This window comes from Heloderma suspectum, chromosome 7 (genome assembly GCF_057233095.1).
Source record: "Heloderma suspectum isolate Gila_16-S chromosome 7, 16-S_ref, whole genome shotgun sequence".
Taxonomy (NCBI): Eukaryota; Metazoa; Chordata; class Lepidosauria; order Squamata; family Helodermatidae; genus Heloderma; species Heloderma suspectum.
The window spans coordinates 77,306,796-77,321,459 of NC_139464.1; the positions used below are offsets into that span (position 1 = coordinate 77,306,796).

Genomic DNA, 14,664 nt, shown 5'->3' on the forward strand with positions numbered 1-14,664 from the left:
TGTGTGTGGCAATGATGTTACTGGGCATGGCCATGCTGACTGGTATCAACTGGGGGGGGGGAATTCAGCCCTCTACCTGACTGATGTTCTGCACCCATGTATGTTTTAATGCAAATCTCCCTAGCTCAGTGGTAGAGGATGTGTTTTATAAGCAGATGGTCCCAGGTTCAGTTCTGGGCATCACAAGATAGGGCTTGGAAAGACCCCTGAATAAAACTCTGAAAAGCTGCTGCCAGTCAGTGTAGACAATACTGGGCTCCTATGTGTTCTCCTGTGTTGAATGCATGTAGAAATGATTAATCTGAGGGAGGAATACATGGAACTGGTTCACATTAGATAGACAGATAGACAACAGACTTAAGGCACAATCCTATGCATGTTTAGAGAGAAGAAAGTCCTACAACTCCCAGCATTCCCCTGGGGTATGCTGGGAGTTGTAGGACTTTCTTCTGTCTAAACATGCATAGGATTGCACCCCTAAAGCTGAAAACCATGTTGGTTTATTAGGGACCTGGGCTTTTATTTTGTTCATTCAGAGAATATATTTGCACATTTATTCAGATGTTCCTGCAGGATTTGTTTTATTTATCCCTGAAAAACTGAATCAACATTGCTAAAGGGCAAAACCTAACCAGTCATTTGACATAGGTACATCTGTGACTGCTGACCATTAAACCAATTTGGAAACTGTTGAAAAACATACTGTGGTGTTTGTAAAACCTGGAAGTTTGTTTTTAGCACATGGGTTATTACATTATCAGAGAAGCCCTTGAGTGTGCAGCTCTCAACCCAGTTGCATGAAAGTAAATTCAATGACTTCAGTAGGACTTCCTTTGAAGTAAACATGAAAAAAGTAAGATACTTTGCACCTTGTAGGGACAAAATTGGCATCACATCAAAGATGAAACCAAATATTATGGCATCTCAAGTACTCTTCATGTATACATGTGGGTGAGATTATATACACACACACACACCCAAGACGTGTGTTTATGTGTATTATGTTTCAGTCCCAAACCTGGGGCATATCTGGAGATGCAAATATGGAATCGTATTCAGCGACCAGCTATTTCTCTCTCAACAGGAGGCTGCAGCATGGATACGGTGTCAATATCACCGAAGGACATTTGGAATGTGAACCCATTTCCTGGATTCATTTCCATCCAAGCAAGCAGTTCAACGCCTAAAACTTTGCCATGCCTCGGCGAACTTCAAATCGCGAGATCCGCCTTCGCTCGGCTACTCATCCGTTTCCTCTGATGACACCCAAGACGCTGCCCTGTTATTGCGCAGCAGATAGCCCCGAGAAGCACCCTCCCTCCTGCGCCGGGTCTAACGCTGCGCTCGCCCGCCCGCTTGGAGAGCCGGAGAGCCGACCCCAACCCTTCCCATATTCGCAACCGAGCAGCGTTGTGAAGCAGCCCCTCTCCGCTGGCCTGATCCGGCCCGCCGGGTTTTCCGAGCTGCCGCCGAGGCGAGACCCTTCGGCGATTGGCGTGTGCGGCCGGCTGCAGCCAATGGGCGGCGGGGAAGGCTTTCCTCATTGTAGGGGGCGCCCAGCGCCTGAATTCCAGTAGGGGAGCGGGAGAGACGCCGGTCGCTTGGGTCGCTGCGCGCTGCTGCTGCGGCTCCTCGAGCGGCTCCCTCCGCGGCGGCGCCGTTCGCTGACACCTCCCGCCCGGGTGTTTCCGCTTAACATGCGTGGCTCCGGCTTGCCCTGATTTCCCCGGGGAGCCGCAAGGGCCGAGCCAGGCTTCTCAGACCGGCGCGTTGGGATCGTCTGTCGCCTTCAATGTTGATTCGTCGCCCCTCGTAGGAATACCTGGGCTGCTGCGTCGCCGGAGCCCTTCTCTTAGCGGGTGAGTCGCTGATCGTTCTTTCACCGGGGGGTGGGTCGGGGGGGGGATTCGTTTTCTGTGGTGAGAGGCGAGATCGGGCGGCTTCCGTGAAATCCCCCCTTGGCACTCAGGAGAGGGGGAAAGGCGCAAGATGTCCCCATCCGTCTCCCCATCGCCTCTCCTGTCACTTTCCCAAAGTGCTAACACTGCAGTCCTGTACATGTCTACTCAGAAGTAAGTCCTGTTGCGTTCTGAAGGACTTACTCACAGGTGTATAGGATCGCAGCCTAAGAGATAGGGGCTGCGGCGGCATGGCAGAATCTAGCCCCTTTAATTTCTGCAGATAGCGACCGGCGATCCTTTTCTAAAACATCCTCAGCGGTGAGTTTAGTCTGCGCTTAGAGTGATTCAACAGCTCTGTTTGCCCAGAAGCAAATCGTGTTTGCTGACTCCCAAGTAAATGTTTATAGGATTGCCCTTTGAAGGCTGCGCACCACTTCCAATTGCTGGGCTGTAGCCAATGTTAGTCCTACTTCGAGTAGACCCATTGAAATGAATGGGACTTAAGTTAGACTAACATTGAATACCACTCTCTGTATCTTTTTTTTTATGGGTGAGTTCTGATCCAGGTTGGTAAATGCGAAGTTTAATTAGTGTGGAATAGCGAGAGGGTGCACTTTTCAGTCTGAGGGATACAGTTAAATATACAGTGGCACAGTTAAGTGACTGTAGACTCTGGACTTAAAGGGCATATGGGCAGAGGGGATGCTATGGATGGGAACGTGCAGCCCTGCAACATTTGCTGGTCCTCCTGCTCATTCTGCTGAACGGGGCCCCTGACTTCTTCCCCAAAGTCCTACCCTGGCAGCTCCACTGCCAGCGTGTGGTTGCTTACTTTGGCCATGGTTAGGGCTTTAGACTACAGTCCTGTCCCCAATTTCCTTGGGGTAAGCCCATTCAGCTCCGTGTGACTTACTTCTGAATAAACATGCATAGGGCCGAATGACAAAGTGGATCGTCAAGACCGAGGAATGTGCATGTATTTTCTTTTTTAAAATAAGCCCAGTATTGGGTGATTTGCTTGGAGAACTCTGGAAAAGGCTTGTGGTGAGCAACCTGTCATGACAAATGAGACTATCATGGTGTGGGGCTGGTTCAATTTGGAGTTGCAACTTGCTTAAGCAGGACCTGAAGTAGCTCTTAATGTTTAACTTTCCATGGTTAAGGCTTCTGCATGCCCAGCTGCACCACACACACACACACACACACACACACGTTCATTCACTCACAAGAAGAAATATAAGCATCCAGAATGGAACATAGTGTTAGGAATATATGAAGCTATTTATTATATTGAGGTCAGGGCATGTGTATAATTAAATACCTCTTCGCACTTCAAAAAAGCTGTATTTATCTCAGATACCATGGCCTATAGTAAACTGTTAACGCTATAATCACAAGGATGTAAGATTGAAAAAGTGCACAACCAGGGAGGTGGTCATGGCCGAATATCTGGCTTTATTTATTTATTTTTGCTCTCCTAGCTAGGAACGCTCCATCTGTCTTTCTAGCAAGCCATGACTATAGATGGGTGTGAGTTTCAGCATGTCTGCCTGAATCCAGTTCCAGATGTGTGAGCTCAGCTGTTGTCTGTCACTTAGGTGACAACTGGCTTCCCCCCACCCCCCATCAAGGCTTTTTTTCCTCCATTATCCTTGGTGGGTTTTGGCTCCCTTCTATGATTTTGTGTATATGGCAGCCCCATGGGAGAGGCCGGTTCTGTTGGACTATCCCTGACAATAAGTCCCATGTTTAGAGTCTCATGTTTAGGGTAGAAAGAAGGCTTAGGGTTAGGGTTAAACTTAAATTTAGCTTGAAGGTGTAGATGCAGCCTACACAGCGAGAGCCCTCTCTGAAGTGTGATGAACATCCATCTCTCCCCTCTTTCAAACAACACTGAGCTTTTCCTTGGGGATCTAAAACTTAAACAGCAACCATTTATCTTGGCTGACTTTTGCAGTGGGGAGGGGTATGTGGGGAGGAAGCAGTGTTTCCATTTAGTGTGTCTTCAGCATGCCTCATCTTAAAGTGGATGCCTAGGTTTTGGCCTTGGTCAGAAATCTGTCACTGTTCCCACAGCTGGGGGCAAACGAAAAGCAAAATAAAGCTCCCCCCTTCCTTTGCTAACTTTAGTGTTTTTAAATGCCATCCACTAGGGAGCTGAAGCACAGTGGGAAGATTTTACAGGCTCCCAGCACAATGTTTATGCAGAGGATGTAGAGATTTCCCACATGCTAAAATAAAAAGGTGACAAAAATAAGTGGCCATCATGTATTCCCTCCACCCTGCCAGAGCTTGAGATGTGGTCGAGAATTCTAACCTTTAGTTAGTTGTTTCTTGCAATAACTTTAGCAGCATCTAGTTGGTTTTTCAGAATGATGTTCCTTTTCTTTGGCTCTGCTAAAACATTTGGGAGACAACTCATGTGGAAGAATGTTACTGATATATTGCTCGATGAAGGAATTGTTAGTCTCCACAGATGCCTAAGTTTAAAGTCAATTACTGCACCAACAGATCTTTCTCTGTTTTGCCAGCAAATGCTGGTAGAAAATTAAAGCAATTACAGTGTGATTCTGTAAATGTTTACTTGGAAGTAAGTCCCACTGTGTCCATATAAGTCAGTGGCCACAGTCAGTTGCACCGTGTCCCAGTGAACACAGTAAGACTTACTTCCAAGTTAACTTTGTATAGGATTTCCCTGCAAGCCTCATTTTCTAATATGGGATCTATGTAGCTATTTCTTTTTATATTAAAGGACACTGTAGCCAGTCAGCCTTAGTTACCTAGACAAACGTTAACATCAGCTGGGGGGGGGGGGGAGAGAAAACCTTACAGGGTTAATAGCTGAGCTATTAAGATTGGAGTCAGATGTGGCTAAAAGCAACAGGGGAGTCTGGATTTCCCTAATATCCTGTGGTATAACTGAAAAGGTAATTGTATTTTTAAAGTTGTGTTGTTGTTGTTTTAAAAAACTATTTCTGTTTAGGGCTCTCTTTTCTTTTTATTTAAAAACCCATCGTCTGCATAATGGAACAAAAGTACTCTAATGCACAATGGGGAATTGTGGTTTGAGTATTAGCCTAGATTTAAAAACCATGAAACACGCCTAGCTTTTCACGCAGAAACAAAAGTAATCTTGATATTCCCTGCTTAAATGTCAGCATCCAGAGAAAAAGAACCTTTTTAGAAAACTAGAATGTGGCCAAGTCCTTTGGAGTGCAGTCCTATGCATATTTAGTCAGAAAAAATTCCCACAACTCCCAGCATTTCCCAGCTAGCATGGCTGGCTGGGGAATGCTAGGAGGACTTCTTTCTGACTAAACATGCATAGGATTGCTCCCCTTATTGTTGTGTCCATGTAATTAGGAACAGTTATTACAGGCCATCCATGATACAAGAAAAGTTTTGTCAAGCACATTACTTGTCAGAGATGTTGAAATATTTTGTTTTTGTTGCTCGGAAGGAGCATAGATGGCTGAGGAGTACTTTGGTGAAATAAACACTTCTCACTTCATTATCTGTTTGGTCTGTCTCCCCCTGTCGTCTTAGAAAATACATGAGTTTAGTTTGTGTTGGTTCAGTACATTGGAATCTCTCACTTGCTCAGGAAACAGGGCCCTGTAAGGGGGAGTTAGAATGATATTTAATATGGTCACTGTTCATCAACTTGTAGTGCCTCTTTTGAGAAACAGTCAGCATATGCAGTAGACCAGGGTTGGTGGGTTGAAGATAGCTCTCCAGATGTTTTGGACTTCAACTCCCAGAAGCTCCTGCCAATATGGCAAATGGTCAAGAATGCTGCAAGTTGAAGTCCAGAATATCTGGAGATCTGCTTTCTTCCCACCCCTGCAAGTAGACACAACTGGACCTGTGTTAGCAGTTTCACATGAAAAATCAAAAATGGAGTTGAGCCAAACAGTGGTCCAACCTTGAGTAAAAGCTGACATTCTGAATTAGAAGTGACTCAAAGGCTGCTTAGTACATTCTCTTGCTACATGGCAGGACAAGCATCCTACTGTAGGACCAACCTTTTGTGTTTCCTGATCAATTTCTCAATAGAGATATGGGATTCAGTAGGGCAGCAGTCCTGTGGGCCCTAGACAGTACCTGAAGGAGCCATTGGATAATTCGGATTCCTGGATCCAAGGTTGGAGACAGTGCTCCAACTGCAGATCCAGCAATCTGCCCGTCCCCTCCTCCTCGCAGCCAGTGCAGAGAGAACCATGCCAGCTGCCTCTCTTAAGGTTGCAAAGGCAACCTCAGAGAGTGGGTAAAGGGGGCGTGCTGGTGGAAGGGGAGGGGAATGGGGAAGCTAGGATATGATGTAGCCTCCTTCCCTCCTGCTCCAACACACCCCAGCAAGACGGGTGAAAAGCCCATCTAGCTGAACTGCAGAGCAGGAGGAGCATGGAGGCAAAGATTGCTTCCGCTGCTCCTCCCATTCTGCATAGGATGGCCATAAGCCTGTTGGGATTGTGCCATAAGTCGTTTTTTCGCAGACATAAAATTCAAATATACAGGAGTAAGAGCTGCAGCAAGGGAAAGGGCTGTAACTCAGTGGTAGAGCGCATGCTTTGCATGCCAAGGGTTCAGGGCCTGTCCCTGGTATTTCCATATAGGGCTGCAAAAAACTCCAGGCCTGAAACCTTGGAGAGCTGCTGCTAGTCGGTGTAGATAAAACTGAGATGGACCAATTGGCTAGATGGACCAATTGTCTGGCTCAGTATAAGGCTACTTTCTGTGTGTCTGGTATAAACAAGTCCCAGCATGTGACCAAAACCACCATAACCTTATAACTAAATTGTGACGTTAACATTTTTGCCTTACTGATGACTTGATAGGTCATTTGAAATATTGGTTTTTCGCTTTGAATGTGCTCCTGAAAAACATTTTCTGGTCTATAGACCTGAAGGGTTGCAGCCAACGCGCATCATCTTTCCAGAGCTCCTACCTATTAATGAAGCACAGCTATTCCAATGTCTAGACTATGCGCGCGCGCGTGTTTATAAGCCTTCCATTCTTTCTCGCATTTCATTCTTCCACTATGTACCTTCTATTTTTCAGTCAGTGAAACTGACCTATCATTCCCATCGCAGTGGTTGTTCTCCTTTTCTCTTCAGCAGTTGGAATGTTCACAGATGTTTGTTTATTACATTTATATCCCGCCTTTTTCCTCTTGCAAGGAATAACAAGGAACAAACAAGTGAGAGTCAGTGTGGTGTAATGGCTAGAGTGTTGGACTGGGAGTCAGGAGATCCAGGTTCTAGTCCCCACTCTACCGTGGAAGCTCGCTGGGTGACTTTGGGCCAGTCACAGACTCTCAGCCCAACCTACCTTACAGGGTTGTTGTTGTGAGGATAAAATGGAGAGGAGGAGGATTATGTACACCACCTCGGGTTCCTTAAAAGAGGAAAAAAGGCGGGATATAAATGTAATAAATAATAAATAAGTGTTCCATGGCACTAGAGCAGCTGAGGCTGTGGATAAAGGGAGGGCTCTTGCAGGCAGTAGCACTATGTAAGTTGATATTCCCAGATGTACTTATGGCATCAGTGCAAAAGTACCCAGAAGTTGCTTTGGTTTGGTCAGCACCCTTTTTCCAAGTGCACAGGTGAGTACCTTTTGCTTGATTTGAGGTTTTTTTTGCAGTAATAGGGACTGGACGGAAGAAATATCGGCCACCTTCCTCTCTCCATCCTGCTGAAGAATGGTGGGAAGCAACATGCTTTACAACTTACAGCACACTGATGTCATGACATTTCTGGCAGCAGTACTCAGATAGACTAATCAGATCACTTTCCTCCTTGCCAAAATGACAGTCCTTCCAGATGGAGTTTCCTTAGTTCTTGGTCTATTGTCAAAGGGTATTTCCAGTTCTGGAGAGAAATTTCTCAAGAGGTCTGTAATAATTCTTCCTTTGTCTTTATGTTGTGTTCATGTTTAGACTTCACTTTAAATGAATGTTGTTAGACTCTCTCTAGGAACATGGTATGACAACTCAGGGTATATTTATTAAAGCTGGTTTTTTATGATAATTTCTCTGCAAAAATAATTTCCACAATATGCATGATAATTAAGATGCTGAGAGAGATACATGAGCCAACACAAACACTTAATATTTCTTTAAAAAGACACACACAACCAACTACAAAGGTGATGTCATCTACCTCTTCCTGGAATGATGCCTAAACAGCGATTTGCTGTTTTCTTTTTCTTCTTCCTTTTTGGAGAAACAACACTGGCTACAAGTTGGTGCAGATTTAAATGCAGTTAAGCCCATTTAAATAACTACACTGAAGTGCAGCTAACTCTGCTGAGTTGTGGCCATAATCTTGACTTTTTGGCATTACTGGGAATACCACACAGTTAACCTGTTGTTTATACTCAAAATATTTTTATCACATTTCACTGATCCCAATTTGTTCTAAAGCAATAATGATAATCATCTGCAGGCCACACCCGCTCTGGCAAAGCTGCTTAGGGGCTTCAGTCACCCTCCCCCCCAGCAGTTATTATTAGATCCACTGCAAGGACCACTGAAAAAAGAGAGGGGGTGTGGTGTCAAAAGACTGAGTTACAAATAAGGATGTCCCTGATTTGAATCTCACTTCTGCCAGGAACTGACCCACAGCCTCTGTTACCTTCCCCATCTGTAATATGGAATATAATAATGCTGACTTACCTTACAGGATGATTGTAAGGCTGCCTTCCCAACCTGGTGCCCTCCAGATGTGTTGGACTGCAACTTTCATCATTCCTAGCCAGCTTGGCCAACACATCTGGAGGCAGTGGTGTAGTGGTACGTTTTGAAAAGCAGATGCTCATCATGACAGCCCCCATAGCCACACCTCCAAGGAGAGTCCAAAAATGCAGGCAGCTTTGTTGGTCTATATCAACAAGCCACTTCTAGCGGCTTTAAGGTCTACTAGGAGCAGGTCTTTTGTAAAAGCTAATGGGCCTTAATGGCTAATTCGAGACCAAGGTGCCTCCCCCACCCCATGCTTTCCCTTGCAACAGGGATAGTTCACAACAATATATTATTGCTAGGAAAATCCATTTCCCCCCCAGTTACTGTGAGGATTGCAGCTAAACTTGGAAAGCCTGAGGGGGTGGGGTAGCAGCCACAATGTGGGGTGGAAAATTTTTCAGTGCTTAATTTTTCCATGAAAATTTTCATTCCATAAGTTCATTAGTAGCAATGAATGGATGCCAACTGAAATACAATATTAGGCAGGCTTGGCAGTTTCAAAGTTGTAATTAACTTTTTTAGGTGAATATCCCTAGCCAGTATGCGAAAGAGTACATATATGTCTCAGTGCGAAATGGAATGCAAAACTGAAGGTGTCCCTTAGTAGAAGAGGGCTGAACTCTGTTGAAATAGATGAGTGGTTCTCGGCATATCATGCATAGTTTTTTGGGTTGCTAAAATTAATTAGTATATCAACAGTTTTCAGTATCTTTGTATGCTTTTTTTTTTTTTAATTTAAACAGGGTAAGGGGAGTACATAAGAAGAACCATGCTGGATCAGACCAAGGGTCCATCTCTTCCAACATTCTGTTCACACACACTGGCCAACCAGCTGTTGACCAGGAACCCCCAAACAGGACAGCAGTGCAACAACACCCTCCCACCCATGTTCCCCAGCAACTGATGTACATAGGCTCACTTCCTCTGGTACTGGAGGTATCACATAGCCATCAAGACTAGTAGTCATTCATAACCTTTTCCTCCAAGAACTTGGCTAACTCTCTTTCAGAGCCATCGAATTGGTGGCCATCACTACATCCTGTGGTAGCGAAGTCCAGCGTTTAACTATGTGCTGTGTGAAGCACATCCTCTTATCTGTCCTGAATTTCCCCCCAATCAGCTTCATGGGAGGACCCTGGGTTCTAGTATTTTGAGAGAGGGAGAAAAATGTCTCCCTATCCACATTCTCCACACCTTGCATAATCTTGTAGACCTCTATCATGTCTCCCTTTACCCTCCTTTTTTCCAAGCTAAACAATCCCAGCTGTTGTCACCTTCTCTCATAGGGGAGATGCTCCAGCCCCTTGATCATTTTAGGTGCCCTTTTCTGCACTTTTTCCAGCTCTACAATATCTTTTTTTTAGGTGCAGTGACCAGAACTGTATACAGTATTCCAAGTGTGGTCACACCATAGATTTGTATAAGTGCAATATGATCTTGGCACTTTTATTCTCAATTCCTTTTCTAATTATGCCTAACGTGGAGTTGCCTTTTTTACAGCGTCCCCATACTGGGTTAACATTTTCATTGAGCTGTCCTCCTCACCTTCAAGATCTCTTTCTTGGTCAGTCTCTGCTAGCTCAGATCCCATCAGCTCACTTTATACTTGAAGTTGGGATTTTTTGCCCCAATGTGCATCACTTTACATTTGCTTACATTGAACCACAGTTGCCATTCAGATGCCCATTCTCCCAGTTTGGAGAGATCCTTTTGGAGCTCTTCACAATCCCCCCCCTTTTTTTACCACCCTAACTAATTTGGTGTCATCAACAAAGTTGGCCACTTCACTGCTCACTCCTAATTCCAGATCATTTATGAACAGGTTGAAAAGCATTGGTCCTAATACAGATAGATCCATCCCTCTGGGACCCCACTATTTACTTCTCTCCATTGGGAGAATTTACCATTTCTTCCTACTCTCTGCTTTCTGTTCTTTAACTAGTTACTGATCCATAACAGGGCCTGCTACTCTCCTACTCTCTTATTCCATGACTGCTAAGTTTGCTCAGGAGTCTTTGGTGAGGGACTTTGTTTATTTGGACTTCCAAAAAGATTTTGACAATGTCTACTGGATCACCCCTGTCTACCTGTTTATTGACACTCTCAAAGAACTCTAAAAGCTTCATGAGACAGGACTTACCTTTGCAGAAGCCATGTTGATTCTTTTTCAGCAGGGCTTGTCCTTGTATATGCTTACTAATTTTATCTTTAATAATGCTTTCACCCAATTTATTCGGAATGGATGTCCCAGATCCCCCCAGATCCCTTTTTGAAAATTGGTGTTACATTGGCCATCTTCCAGTCCTTTGGTATAGAGGTTGATCTTAGGGACATGTTGCATATTTTGGTTAGAAGATCAACAATTTCATATCTGAGTTCTTTGAGAACTCTAGGATGGGTACCATCTGGGTCTGATGATTTATTTGCTTTCAATTTATCAGTAAGGTTGAGATCTTCATCTTTTGTCATCACTATTTGTCTCAGTTCCCCAGACTCCCTTCCTGAAAACATCAGTTCAGGCATAGGTATCTGTGCTATATATTCTGCAGTGAAGATGTATAAAAAGAATTCATTCAGCTTCTCTGCAATCTCCTTGTCGAGAAGCTGAATGAATGCTATTGTCCTAAAATTTTAGAGGTGATTTCTATGTAATATAACATTTAAATCACATTAACTGTGCTTTCATTTTTTCCTCAAGTATTTCAGGTCAAATACTTGGGAAGTATTGGAACAAAAAAATAATATGTGGTTCTTTGTTGTTTAATAAATACAAGGAAAATAATCATGCTAAATTAGATCACTCTCTAGGGCAACCAAAATTTTTCTGATGCAAATGACCCTATGCAAATTAGGCAAAATTAGGCTCAACTTTTTCTGGAAAACCCACATCATTGGTTAGTAGGCGATGTCGTTGTCCCTGCTAATCAAAAAGGTCCAGTGCTTCAACCTTGTGAGTCCTGGCTCCCATTGGAGGCTGGTGGCTCTGATGTTCGTGGGGCAGTGAATCTGCTCCAGGTTTAAGTCAGAACTGGTTCCTCACACCTTGGATAGGTCTGTTAGAATTTTGACTGAAACTTGGAGCGGATTCACCGCCCCACTGACATCAGAGCAAGCAGCCTCCACTTCTCAGAGTTCCACTCCTCTTCTGCTAGATGAGCAGGTTGCAGATCTTTTCCCAGAGTGACTTGATCAGGAAAGTGACTCTGCCCAGACAAAAAGCAGCCCACGAAATCCTCTTCTAAGTTGGCAGTGGCCTGGTTTGCATGTAACGAGAAGCCACTGTGGGTGAATTTGCCTGTGGGGTTTTTTGTTGCGGCAGCTGCCAGTTTGAATATTTGGGGCACGTTGGGAGTTTTTCATGAAATGTAAATCTGGTGAGGATTGGTGGTGGTTGACAAGCTACCTGCAACCCTGAAACAGCCAATAAGTTCTGGGTGGCTTGTCCACCGCCCCAAGAACCCACCCTTGCCAGGTTCGCATGTAATCAAAAGCTGCTGCGGCAGGGCTTGGATCAGCAATGTGGCACCTGCGGGCACCTCAACCCCCTGTGGCGAATAAGTCCAAACCAAGTCAGTGGCTCTTCCCACATGTATACGAAAGATGCATCAGATGCTTTTAAAATGAGCTTTCTTCTGATGCGAGGTAGCATGCTTGCTGTGTTGGCAACGGCACATAGTTCCAACCTAGTGCAGGTTGGATTATGTTTTTCACCCATCCATTGGGTGGGCATGCTGTACATTTTTTCTTGCTATTTAGTGTACAGAAGCTTTCTGCTTTCTGGGCTTCTCTGCCTCACTCTGCTACCGTTCTCCTGCTCTATAGGCCGGGATGTCTGGTGGATGACTATTGGCTATGCACTTTAAAAAGAAACGCAAGCAGATCTGAACATTCCATGCTTAGGTTGCATTCAGCTGTGCTTCTTTTAAATATGAGTTGCAGGTCCCTCGCTTCATAATCACGGTCCTTGACTTCAGAAACAATTCTGTTTGAATGACTGCCAGTTATGCATAATATGGGCAGCACGAAGCAGCTGTACACCAAAAAAAGCATTTCCAGGGGCCTTCTGAGACTGGAACTGTGATGGTATTTAATTTAAATAAGGATATTTGATTTCCCATGACCGGTTTTCTTTTTGGAAGCAACTTTGCCTTTAACTCCATTGCTTTTTAAATCTTGCTGCAAAGGGCCATGATAGTGCCTGAATTGCTGTAAGAATGAACGAGCACAGCTGGTGCACTAACCTTAGCTGGGTAAATGCATTCCTGGCCTCGATTGAAACCTGGGCATCCAGGTTCAGGGCTGAATGTAGGAGTACATGCAAATTATGAACCTGAGACTTCAAGGGGAGTGTAACTCCGTCCAATACAGGTTGACTCCCTATTCCCTGATCTGCCTTTCTCCTGACTAGGAGCACCTCTGTCTTGCCTGGATTTAGCACAGTTTGTTCACCCTCTTCCAGTCCATTACTGACATCAGACACTGATTTAGAACTTGAACAGCTTCCTTGGATTTAAATGAAAAAGAAAGATAGAATTGGGTGTCATCTGGTGGCACTGAACCGAAAAACACTAGATATCTCTGCATACAGTCTCATGTACATGTTAAATAGCATGGGGACAAATAGAACCCTGAGGGACACCATAGGCCAATGGCCACGGCATTGAACAGGCGTCCCCCAGCACCACCTTCTGAACTTGCCGTCTAAGAAAGACCAGAACTACCATAAAATGGTGTCTCCAAGTCCAAGCCAGGCAGGCCAGAAGGGTACCTGGGTTGATGGTGTTGAAAGCTGCAGAGAGGCCCAGCAGAAATCAACAGGGTCATACTCCCCCTGTCCAGTTCTTGGCATAGATCATCCACCAAGGTGACCAAATTAGTCTCTGCCCCATAACTAGAACTGAAGCCAAATTTAAATAGATCTGGATAATCTGCCTCATTCCAGAAATACCTGGAGCTAAGATACTGCCACATGTTTGAGCAGCTTGCCCAAGAATGGAGTACTGGAGTCTATCCAGGAAACATCCAATGTGATGAGAGTCAAGGAGAGGGTTTTTTTTTTTTAATAGAGTCTCACTACCACCTCTTTCAGGCATGATGGAATCAGACGGTGTTGTAAAGAAACATTCGCCACTACCCTGATCCACTTGGCCAGTGCCCTCCCCCATCCACTTTTATAAGCAAGAAAAGCAAGGGTCCAGCAAACACATTGTAGGCCTTACTTCTCCAAGGAGCCTGTTCACATCCTTGGGCTGTTCAAACTGAAAAGTATCCATTATAACTGCACAAGCCAAAGTTATATCTACTGGACCTGTACCAGTTATAGCATCCAAGTTGGATGTCATTGCTGGTATAAGCTATTTTATCTGCAAAGTGTTATGCAAATTGAATGATCTACATTTTCTTCACTTGGGCCAGAATGTAATAGGGCTTTGACCAACCGAAAAAGCTCTGTTGGGTGACATTGTGCAAGCATTAAAGTGGTGAAGTACAATTTTTTCACTGCCAGCACTGATGCCAAGTAGCCGTTCCAGTGGGTTCTTGCCTGTGTTTTGTTGGACTTGTTCCGAAACTTTCACCCGTGCCACTCTAGCTGTTGTTGCTTGTTTCACCAGGCCAAGCATTCTTGAAAAGCAGGAGTCTTGTTTGACTCTGTTCAGTGGGAGAGGATGCTCAGGAGCAATCCTGTTGAACCACACAGGACATTTCCCCATTCCAGAAGTCAACCAGGGATTGAATTGCCTGTTGGGATGACAGGAGAATCCTCAAAAGGTCATCAGCAAACCATTTCGTTCCATCAGTCTCCTGGGATGGACCATCTTAATTGGTCCCCCACCGCTGCAGAAATTGCTACCAGGTAGCAATCTGCCCATGACAACAGAACTATTGAAAGTTTCTCCATACCCAAATCACCATCATCCCATTCAGCACAGAAAACCATATCCAGAGTATGTTTTGCTGAATGAGTGGGGCCAGACATTAATTGGGACAGCCCCAAGGTTGCCGTAGGCGCCATGAAGT

At 44.7% G+C, this 14,664-nt stretch overlaps 1 protein-coding gene across 2 annotated transcripts in view; it reads left to right on the forward strand.

Annotated features, from left to right (window-relative positions):
- Positions 1-1,570: 1,570 nt before the first annotated feature.
- The window catches only part of PRICKLE1 (prickle planar cell polarity protein 1), a 95,225-nt gene continuing 82,131 nt past the window's right edge, over positions 1,571-14,664 (forward strand). Inside the window, exon 1 of one of the 2 annotated variants that reach the window (XM_084810679.1) lies at positions 1,571-1,859. The gene's annotated coding sequence lies outside the window, so the exon portion shown is untranslated. The remainder of the gene's footprint in view (positions 1,860-14,664) is intronic. The other variant, XM_084810680.1, reaches the window with a different exon arrangement.